Source organism: Akebia trifoliata, chromosome 15 (genome assembly GCF_017979445.1).
Source record: "Akebia trifoliata isolate Shusen 1 chromosome 15, ASM1797944v1, whole genome shotgun sequence".
NCBI classification, from domain to species: Eukaryota; Viridiplantae; Streptophyta; class Magnoliopsida; order Ranunculales; family Lardizabalaceae; genus Akebia; species Akebia trifoliata.
In genome coordinates this window covers 19,066,765-19,078,886 of record NC_141389.1, presented here as the reverse complement: position 1 = coordinate 19,078,886, position 12,122 = coordinate 19,066,765, and the positions used below count along the sequence as shown (strand labels likewise).

Below are 12,122 nucleotides of genomic sequence, written 5' to 3'. Positions count from 1 at the left end.
TGAAAGATTGAATTTCCTGGAGTGGTTTCACTTCAAAGCCTATGAGTCCAAAGATTAATGACTGTACCAAGTTAAGTGTTGTTAAAATACCCATAATGAAGGTTCCTTCGTAAACCAAATTCCAATAGTTGTTGTATGGGTAAGGGATAAGGCAAATGATCAATGGTGGCCTTTTTGTGAGAAGGTATGGCATATATAAAAAAGGATATCGAGATATAATGGAGTGTTCATACACTAATGAAAACCAAGAAATGGAGGCCGAGATAGCCCCGATACAAGAGAAGGGAAAAAAATGCACGTAATGATTATTTTCAATGTTAAGTCTATTATTGAGATAATATCTTGGTAGGGTACTAGGCTACATTTACAGCCCAAAAGATTGTGTAAATCTAGGCTACTCAAACCCAACATGAGAAGAGAACTGCATGGATAACTACCAAAATTGTTCCATTTGATTAAAAGTTCACAATAAATAAATTAGGAAAGTGAATGCAACAAATATATCCCAAATCATTATTCAGCAGAAAATGCATGGAAGCCAACCTATGAATGATTTTGCTCTCAGACTCTTCCTCTAGCATCAGTAGACAAAACAAAGAAGCAAGAAATATAAATGACTAGTAACCATAAATTAAAGATGCGCTTCTACAAAATCAATGAAATTGTAGAAACTTTCCAAGTCATAGAAGACATATTGTGCCTACTATACTCAATTTTTAACAAATGAAGCAGGATACACTACAAAAAAGAGGGATTTTAGAGATTTTTTCTTTGGGCGATTCTACGAAGTGTTATCAAACAAACAATTTAGGGGCAGTTTCGTTGGAAACGCCCTCGAGGAACGACGAGAATCTGATGAATGAGAGGCATTTCCAACGGAAACACTTCTGAAGAAGGAAGAAACACAATCTACAATCGATTGAGATATTTTTAAAGGTAAAAATTGATGAAATCGATGGCGATTTTGTGAACCGTCCTAAGAAATCCTAAATCGAGGTTCTTTCTTCCAAAACGCCATTAAAGAGATGAAGAATCGCGCTTTCAATTTGGCACCTTCATGTTCTCAAAATTGGTGGTAAGTTCTTCGTTTCCTCTTCTCTTCTCTCCCTCTCTCCCACTTCCACTATATATTTCCTTTTTTGCCTAACAATCTTTCAAAATCACACTCTCTCTCTTTGTTTTATCTACGTGGGTTTAGTGTATTTTAGAAGCCATTATTACTGGAATTCAATAAGAAGAAGAAGAAGAAAAGTGTTGGTTGCATTCATCTCTCTTAGTTGATTTTACAATCTGGAAACCTTGAAGAAAAAAATAGCATATCTTATTATCTATTTATTCTGTGGACAGAAGAGAGTAATAAAGTACTTCTTATTATCTTTCATTTAAGATAATTCTAATGAAGATAGTAACTTGATAGATATTGTTGAGTGTTGATTTCTTGATAACTAGTGAACTTTTGACATTTTTATTTTTAGCATCTCTTGAGTTTTGCTTCTTTTTGGGTATAATGCTTATTACATGTTTGTTCAAAGTCCTTAATGAAGTAGAACTTATGTTGAACAATGTTTATGAACTTGTTTATCTATTTATTTATGTTAACTGCTTTAAATGTCCAAATGCTATTTTTACGGGCTTGTTTGATGTCATAGAAATTTGACATTGGGGGAATTTTTTTTTTTTTTTTTGTAGAATGAGAATTGATCATTGGTAACGATTTTCACACTTGAAAATATTTTTTTAGACTACTTTTGGAGTGCTAGATAATATCATAGGATTAAGTAAAGAAGATTAGTTTTGGAGATATGACCTTATATGATTATCCCCAGAACCAGTATGCATATAAGCCTTTAGGACATATCATAGGATTAAGTAAAGAAGAAAAATGCATTTTAGATAATTTTTGGTTTTGCTCTGAAAAAGATCCAATAGATAGGAAATATATGTTATCTATAATGAATTGTTTAGTTGAACACTTTAATACAGGTAGAAAAATGCATTTTTCTTCTTTATTTAATCCTATGATATGTCTTAAAGGCTTATATGCATACTGGTTCTGGGGATAATCATATATGGTCATATTCCCAAAACTAATCTTTCCTAATGATTGCATAGGTTCTACATTCCTAACTGGGGTTTGCTGAATTTGTTGGTTCTGAGGTAATGCAAAGGGCATTCCTGCTCCAATCTGTGGTAACATGGAAGGATGTGATTGTGGTTGTACCTGCATTATTCTTGTATAAAAATTATGAGGGTAAAAATAAATTGGGGTATCTTGTGGAATCTGTGCATGTGCATTTGGAATAATATGTTGGACTTGAAAAGATAAATTGTTATACATATTCTACATTTGGAATTTGTGCATGTGCATGTGCATGAGGGTAAAAATAAATTGGGGTATCTTGTGGAATCTGTGCATATGCATGTGCATGAGGGTAAAAATAAAAATTATGAGGGTAAAAATAAATTGTTATACATATTCTACATTTGGAATAATATGTTGGACTTGAAAAGATTTCTATTTGTAAGAGTCAATTACTCATGATTTCTGAATTTTATTTTTGAATTCTTACACCAATTTCACGAAAATAGATTAGAAAACATTCGGAACTATTGAAGATCTTTGCATTCGTCATTAGTAATAATAAAGCTTCTACTTATTATGTAGCAAATCTTCGTCATGTATGTAGTTTTGAAGTTCTCTAGTCAGCAACAAAGGCAGTGGAGTAAAGATGAGATCAATATAATATGAGATTAGGCTTGTGGTAATGATTTTACTTTTAATTTTCTCTAACAAATATAATAGGTATATTTGTTTGGGCATTTCCTATTTTTATTCAGATTTATGAATTGGGTATGGTTTCCTTTTCATCTTGTTTTTGGGTGTTGAAGTAAAATCACAGTAGGCATTGTGATGCTTTAATCCTTGTGTGCTTCTTTTTGGTTAAGGAATGCTAAGTAGATATTGTAATCAGCATGGTTTAGCTTACTTTGTTTGTTGAGACATTATTGCTTAATAGAAATACTTGAATCGGAGAATAGAAGAATCATCTAAGTACTCTCATGATTGTAGTAGCTGAGTTGGTTGCCAAGCCCATAGTGAATCCCCCCATCTAAGATTGCTCATTCACAATTGACACAAAGAATTTCTATTTTTTTTTTTTTTTTTGCACTTCACAGTAAGTCAATAAGGCATATGTATAGGGATAATTTTGTCTTTTGGAATTTAATGTGTCATTCATTCTGTAAAATTATCTCTAATAAAAACTCATTGGGATTTAAATTTGTGAGTCTGTGAGAAATTTTAAGTGGCTGTTATATTTTCAAAAGCTTAGCCTGATGAAAAATTTTGTTGGTTAGGTAGAAGTGAACACCATTCTGATTGGGTGGTGTTGGATTTATGTATATAATAGTTAGAAATGCTCCTGTTAAAAAATTATTTGGCAAATAAGATGTCTTATTTGATTTTCTTTGGATGCATTTATGTTTTCTCCAAGAGTTTTTTCTCTGGATTTTTTTTTATATTTCTATATATAAGCATTTAATGGAAGTTATGGTTCTAGATAGAGTGGATTGATGGAATAGGATGTGTGGCCAATCCCATGGGATATGGTTCCTTTGATATTGATGACATCGATGATGATCTTTAGGCCTTTCTTGTTTAACTCTTATTTTTTGATATATGCAGGCTAATCCGTCCACATGAGTATTTAAAAGATGTTTCTTTGAGGATTCTACAAAATAAAATATCTACTGTTCCCATCATCCATTCGGAATAGAATGAATCGTGTCCGTAATTATTACGTCTTACATGCCTTTCCGGAATATTAAAACATATGCTTTGTTTAAGATAGTACTGTTTTCAATTACTTTATCACCCATGGTGTTGTTTACTATATCCTCATTTACTTAGTGTGTGTGCGTGTGGCAAAAAAGTTATCTTGTATATACTTACACATATGAACTTTATTTTTTATGCCTTTATGTTCCAGCTCAAGTAAGTTCCATACCCATCGTTGACAATAATGGGTCTCTTTTGGATGTGTACTCTCGAAGGTAAACCACGTTACATTCTCACATTTTATTCTTTGTATGTTAGTGGAAGTTGTAATGTTGAAATTTATCTGTCCTTTAATTCGCTTTCAGCTTTTCTATTTCTCTAGGGACTTCTAGTGGAAGTTGTAATGTTGAAATTTATCTGTATTTTAATTCGCTTTCAGCTTTTCTATTTCTCTAGGGATTTCTAATATAAGGGTCAATATGGCCTTTCTATGTGCAGTGATATAACCAAATTGGCAAAAGGCGGTGTGTATGCCCATGTTCGGCTTGATCAAACAAGCTTGCATCAAGTAAGTGCACTCTATTAATGTATCATGATAGTCATTAAAGTTGGAGTCCAGCTTACCCATTGAACAAGAAAAATGATATTCATTGAACTTTATTTAGTGTCTGAACATTCCCTTGTTGATTAGTGCCCCTTTTTCACTAAAAAAAATAAACTTTCTGAGGATAAAGGGGATAATTAGGTGATAATCAGATATCCTAAAATCACAAAGCAGTAAAGAATGACGAACCCGTTCAGATATTATTTCTGCCCTCCCAACCTCCACAATCGAGCACCCAATCATTGCCACCGAACGTGCCAAGTGATGAATGAAATCATGCATCTTGCACTCTATTATATTACCATAAGCATCTTCTTTTACAACTTTAAAAAATGAATTCCACACTAATTCCATGAAATAGTTATTACCAATAACCTCCAAAGTATCATCTTCTTGGTGTGATTCAATGATCATTCAACAATCCATAGCTGGATCAACTTCTCTCTCTCAATATTGTAATCCTTTGGGAATATCGAATAGTAAACAAAGCATTGCTTCAGATGTAATGGTAGACGATAATAGCTCGAAATCAAAATAGGTAAAATCTTTGCTTCGTATTCTAGCAAATTGAAAATGCTTGTATCTTTGACCAACAACCACTGGCTTTGCTTTCCATTGAGAAACAGTAGGTCTTCAATCACCTTCACTACAAGAGGTAAACCTCTACATTTTGCAGCAATTTCCTTCAGAGTGACGTCTTCTTCTTGCCCAAGATCAAGTGCTCGATTCTTTAACAGAAACCAACAATCATCATCTGATAAAACCTCAAAATGGTATATGCTATTTGCATCCATCATCTGAGAGACCTCCTCATTTCGAGTAGTTACTATAATTTTACATCCCAGACAATGTGGTGAACTTAATGCAATTTTTAACATTTCCCAATTCTTGGTACCTACATTCCATAGATCATCCAACACAATTAAAATTCTCTTGCCCCGTAATACTTGAAAAATATTAGATTCCAAGAAAGGTCCCTGGCTTTCGGTTGCATATTCTATGATCTTACTGATAACTAATTGGTCATAATTCCACCAAAATAGGAATATAAACACCTAAATTTATATGCTCAATAGGGAATGAGTTAGATTGTAGTGATACTGATTATCTAATACCCCAATTGACATTTTTTTATCTGCTTTGAGTATACTATTTTCAAGTGATCTCCTAATGTTCTTTTGTGTTTTGAAGCAAAGGTGACTCCTGTCTCTTGTCAATGGCTTATAGGCATATGCAATGTTAACTCTGTTGAGCTTCCTAATGGACCCTCTTTGAGAAGTGGGGTAATGATTTCGAGTTCCCAACATTTCATGTTATTCATTCTTCATTGTATCTGTGTACTTCTTGCAGGCAATCTTGATTTACTCTTTTTGGTTGGTTGGTGCATGAATTCATGTAGGTGGTGGTAGAAAGGTGCAAGTATTTGGAAGAAAGTAAATATCTCAGAATTTGTGTAAACATGTGTAAGCTTCCAATACAGGTCAGTGTTGATCTAATTATATTTATGTTTCCTATATTCGTATCTTTTTTCCTTTGTTGAAAGTTTAAGCTTGATAATTTCTTGCATTCATAGAGACCTCGGCTTAGTTCAGGTTAGATCCTACCTATATATCATAGGTTGAATTCTCTTGTCATCAATGTTATTATAGTAAGTTTACAAGCCTGTTAATGGTTAGCCTGTTTCTTTTTATTTCATTTTTCTCATTTATGTGGTGCTTATCCCATCTATGGTCATCTATGGTCGACTTACCATTTCATTCCTTGACTCTTTTTTCTGAAAGGTTGAACAACTCATGATGGAAATAATAGGAGTAGAAGAAGATGTTGCTAGATGAAGGGAAACTTGTGAGTTGGAAGTGGAAGCTGGGAAGAATGTCATTGAAGAGTGTGACAGTGAGGTAAACTCTTCACTGGATGTTGTCAGTTGTTTTCATATTAATCTATGCTTCTTTTAATGCCTATGTTGAAACATGTAATTATATCTTAAAAAAATGTTATCATATATGCATACTCTTGATAGCATGATTTGTGCTAGTGTCTGCACCCGTCCAAACATTTCACATTACGTTGTTGTGGTTTGCACTTGGTTTTTGAAGTAGGACTAGATTTTTTCTGGGAAAAAAGTGTCGATAGATAGTACTTGTGGGGTATTTTGAAGTAGGACTTAGTTTTTTTTTTGGTACGGTAGTTTGTATGACAAAATATTTCATTTGAGTACATGTAAGTATTTAAATGGCTTCTCATTTCATCCTTTGAGCTATATATTATCTCCTAGTTTGGTTGTTGAACAATTTATATGTTTAGGTTTCCTTCATTGCTTTAGATCTGGCAGCGATCAAAACCACTTGGCGTCATGGCTGTTGCAAATGCTCCAATCACCATGAAGGAGACCTTGATGGTGAGTTATGTTTCATCTGTTCTTTCTAAATGTTATGAATTTCACATTTGTTCTTTATATTTAAGTTGAAATAGTGCTAAAAATCATGTCTTTGGATTGATTTTTATAGTTCAATTTCGTCTTCATTTGTATGATTCTAGACTGCAATTTGTTTCTAAACTAGTCTTAGATCTATTAAACTCATAATTTCGTGCATAAGTATTTTTCTAATCATTACGTATCAAAAGAAAGGGAAACTTATCAAAAAGTATTTTCTCATGAAAATATTTTCTGTCTTTTCTAGTGAAAATGAATGATCTCCCTGTTGAAAGATTTTCTCATTCCTTTCACTTTCATCAGTTCTAAAGCTATGACATTATGAGAACACAAAATATCGTGTCAACTAACTAATAGTGTGGTTATTATGAATCAATCCTCATTGGAGGGTATTCAATGGGTATTAGAACCAGATAAACTAGTCAAGTCAGTGTGTGCTTTGGCCTGATTAGTAATTGGATTGTATTTGGATGATATCATTATCATCATCAAATCCTTATTCTAAAGGATTCATGGTCCGCTAATTGGGTTTGGATACTAATCGTCAAAATTCTTATTTGTTAACTAGACATATTCCTTATTTGTTATCTGGTTACGACTACATGTTTCGGACCCAGTTAATGTTTGGGTTTTGATTTGCTTGGATAGGTTCTTGAGCCAGACCTATTAACATGCCTTATCTTTCCTCATTTGAACATTTAGGTTAAATGTGGTAGCTATTTGTTGGTTCCTTGATTGAGTTGGATTACATCTTGTGCATTTTATTATCAATCAGTGAACACACATACAAACTAGTTATTCCTTTATCATCGATTCAAACATTTCCGACTCTATGTGGGTAACAACTAGTTATGTTAAGTTGTTTAGGCTATCCACTTAATAACTTCAAATGCAGCAAAGGTAAATAGGATGGACTAGAAGATATGATATTCATGTACAAATTATTAGGTTTTAAAATATTATCAATCAATGTTTGTGTTACTTATTTTGTTTATAATTCATAGAGTTGCCTCTTTTTTTATAGTGAAAATATTTGTGAATACGTACTTTGTTTTTGGATTTCACAGATGCATGTTTTGTAGATTGTAGTTTATGCTTGGTAAAATATTCATTTACAGGTTGAGACATATTTTTATAAACATGTGATAAGTGAAATTTGAGGTGCCAATAGCAACTCTTTTTCTTTATATAATTGTAGAATTTATTTTGGAATGAATATTTTATTAAATTTTTATTACAACATTAGAGGCGGTTTTGAACCACCTCTAATGGTGTTTTTTTTTTTTTAAACTAAATTTATTATTAGGGACGATTTTTAAACTACCTCTAAAGTATAAGAACCGCCTTTAAATCATAGTCTTTAAAGGCAGTTTTAAAACTGCCCTTAAATTATTATTATTAGAGGTTGTTTTCAAATAGCCTCTAAAATATAAGGACCGCCCTTAAATCATATTCTTTAGAGGCGGTTTTTAAACTGCCATTAAATTCTTATTATTAGAGGTGGTTTTCAAATAGCCTCTAAAAATATAAAAAACGCCCTTAAATCATTATTTAGAGGCGGTTTTAGAACCGCCCTTAGTTGGCCACTAAAAGGAATCAGTGACGCCATTATAGTGGCGGTTTAATCAAACCGCCCTTAAATATATTGGAGACGGTTTAGTCGAAATAGGTGGCAGTTTAAAACCGCCTCTAAATACCTCATATTTTGTAGTGATACATCACAATATGATGAATTATAATTGTAAAATTGCCTTAGTGTGTTCCTTTTATTTCACAGTATAAAATGTAATAAAATACTAAGCCATACCTTTCCACGTTTAGTGTACCTAGCTTCATGGAGATATTGTGGAATGCTGTTAAGACAAAATAGGTTTCAGTGAGAACATAAATGGAACTACAAAAATAACTTTCTTCAAAGTTAAAATTAATGCCAAAGGTCATCCAATGAATAAAAGAAGATCAAATCATTAAATTGGACAACCAATAGACAAATAAAGCTATATCTTTTTATAGGTAAACAAGAGTGCATAACTTGACAAATAGAATGAACTAAAACAAAACATACCCTCATTCCAAAGGAAAGGCCTTGTGATTGCTTTCCATGTCTTTACCCAATTCTTGTATATCATCAATTTCTGAGGAAAAATTCATAAATAAACAAATAAGACATTAGTTACAATTTATCCAATTAAATGCATTAAATTAAGTCATTAGATTATAAAGATAATTATAATTACCTTGAGTATAATCTTTTTTCTTTCTATTTGGATTCATAGGACATATTCACTTATCGTGTCTAAGTTTATGACAGAATGCACATTTTTTTTTCTTCTTTTATTGGCTCAACTCAATATTGCTTTTCAACCTACTTGTAGTATCAACATTTTCGTTTCCCTTCTCATCCTTCTTTCTACCCTTTGTTTACGTGATATTCGAGTCCAAAAGTAACTGAGATATGTTATATTTTTCTTTTTCATGTGCCTCTTCATTTGATTGAGCAATAATTTCTGCCATTTCTTCCATTTGAATTGCATAAATTTGTTTCGACTAATCATTTACGATATTTGTGAAAAATGTGTATGCTTTCATTGAAGATGATGCATAATTGACTAATGTATTAGCCTGTTTACACGTATTACCATATCTCAATGCTTCTGATGGTTCTTCCCTATCGATTGTTACTTGTACATCTAACACCCTAAATTTATTAACCCCTTGTCTCCATCTCTTAATAATAAAGTGTGATGCTATAACATCAATGTCAAGGTGTGTGAACACCTTTAAAAAAATGCCGACAAATAATTCCAAGAAACTCAAATTTTTTGCACTCGTATATACCCTCGTAGGTATCCACATTTATTTTCAAAATAAAGTTGTTAGGTTCGCCAAACTTAGTTCTCACTAAAAACGTCTGGATTCCTTCTTCCATCTCCCTTATTTCAACTTTATATCGGAAAACTTGGATTTATTCTTCTTTTAATTTTTCAAATATACTTCTTGTATAAACTTTTGTTGCATGTTTCAAAAGTAAGTCGTTGTCATTGACACATCAATACTTGTACTCTGTCTCATAATCTTCATCACTCTCCTTTTTCAAAATATTCTTCAATGCTTCCTCATACTTCATAATAAATTCTCTGAGATTTGTTGTAGACTTAACAAATTCATCAAAGAATGCATTGATGCTTTCGTATGTCCAGTGGTATTCATACCAACAAAAAAAATTGTTCGATTATACGTAGGCACCCAAGATTCTCGTATTTCAAATAAGTGTTGCAATCATTCATTATCTTCTAATCCATTTTCTTGAATCACGTTCTGCCACTGTTTTTCAAACTCTTTCCCAATGTTGTCGGCCAAATACATTTTTTTATCTTACTTCTGAAAGTAGAATTTTCTAAGTATTTATGGGACAACTTCTCCACAAACTTCTTCCGAATGTGCCAAATGCATAGATGATGACGGGTGTTGGGAAAAACTTTGGCAATTACATTTCTTATTGCTAAATTCTGGTCTGTGATTATTGAAATTGGATGTTTTTTCCTCATAGTTTTAAGTCAAAGCTCGAATAACCATATAAAAGTAGTCTCTGTCTCATCTCTTAGAAGAGTGCATCCAAATTGGATAGGCTGAAAATGATAATTGATTCCAGTAAATGGGGCGAACGACATCTTGTACTTATAAGTTGTGTCAAATGTCACAACATCACCGAAATATTCACATGACAATCTTGACCTCGCATCCACAAAAAAAAAATAATAATAATTGCTCTCCTATCTTCATCGCATTGTATCCCATAGAAAAATTGAGGATTTTCATTTTATTTTTTAATGAAGTACTCGAGTACACATTGTGAATCGCCTTTTTTCAACTCCTGTCACCTAATATTTCGAAGGTGATTATAACAATCTCTACCATCAAACCGATCATATCTTCTTGAAGAATTGATGGAATTTTATTAATTTGAAGGTTTTGATTACGAAATATTTATGTTAGATCCTTAGCTACACTCGACATATTTCTATTCGACTTCATTTTCATTTTTTTCGATGGAGTGACAACCTTGTGATTATGATCATCGTTGAAAAGCGACACTTTTGATTTTACTGCATACTGATCGAATACAATACGCATGTATGCTTCACATCCACATTTAAAAGTGGAACAACTTCTTGCAACTATTTTCTTCCCCTTTTCCTTCTCATTTGTCATCGCATCTTCTTTTGTCTTCGATGTATGTTTGCCTTCATTTATGGAAATATAAGTTATCCCAGTCACCGCATTTGAACCTCATATTGTCTTGGAACTACTTCGTATATGGATGCAAAACCCTTCCTAACGTCCATATTCTTCATGGTATTTTTTTGCTCTCTCAGTTGAATAAAAAACCATCCCAACATATGGTGCACTTAACTTTCAAACATCTTTGTTAGGACGGAGGCAATCAACACGATCCCCATTATCTACTTCGATCATTGAAGATGATTCCACATTTTCATTTATAGGTACACTCCCACACTTTTAAACGTCAATCGTATCCATGAGCAATTATCTAAAATAAATTAACAAATAACAAATGAGTACTTAAAATGAATGAACAATTATCCATGAAAAATGAACAATTATCCTGAAACTAATTTTAAAATTTTCCAATTTTTTTTACAATAATAATAAATACTTAATCATATAGCTCCCAAATTATTTGGAACTCTATTAAAAAGGTCTATCATTAAAATTTTAAAAAGATCTTTTCAGATTATGTATCTGATATTTAACAAATTTTGGAACTCCATTATTACGCCTAAAACTTTCAAGGCGTTTGCCATTCGAACAATCTTTTCAGATTAAACAAATAAGAATGGCATTCCAACATGTACAATTTTCATACATAAAATTCAGAACATGAAATTAAAAAAAAATTAAAAAATAAAAACTAATTTTCATAAAAAAAAAATGTATGGAGTAACATAAACTAATATAACAATTTCAGGGGATATTGGAATTCAAAACATGAAATAAAAAAATAAAAACTAATTTTCATACAAAAAATTATATGGAATAACAGAGATTGATATAACAATTTCAAGGGATACTGAAATTCAGAACATGAAAAAAAAAAAAAAAACTAATTTTCATACAAAAAATTGTATAGAGTAACAGAGACTAATATAACAATTTTAAGGGATACTAGAATTCAGAACGTGAAATAAAATAAAAATCAATTTTCATAAAAAAAAAAATTGTGTGGAGTAATAGAGATTGATATAACAATTTCAAGGGCTACTGAAATTCATAACATGAATTAA

General features: G+C 31.9%; 1 long non-coding RNA gene across 4 annotated transcripts; it reads left to right on the top strand.

Annotated features, from left to right (window-relative positions):
• Window positions 1-398: 398 nt before the first annotated feature.
• LOC147384505 (uncharacterized) lies at window positions 399-8,068 on the top strand. Of its 4 annotated transcripts, XR_015172394.1 has the most exons (7): window positions 399-1,075; window positions 3,990-4,053; window positions 4,277-4,346; window positions 5,574-5,665; window positions 5,782-5,862; window positions 6,164-6,280; window positions 6,687-8,068. It is a non-coding gene; the product is annotated as an uncharacterized LOC147384505 (long non-coding RNA). The 4 variants fall into 4 exon arrangements; XR_015172395.1 differs by lacking the exon at window positions 399-1,075 and having other exon boundaries at window positions 1,683-4,053; window positions 5,610-5,665; XR_015172393.1 differs by lacking the exon at window positions 399-1,075 and having other exon boundaries at window positions 1,683-4,053; window positions 5,579-5,665.
• The last annotated feature ends 4,054 nt before the right edge of the window (window positions 8,069-12,122 follow it).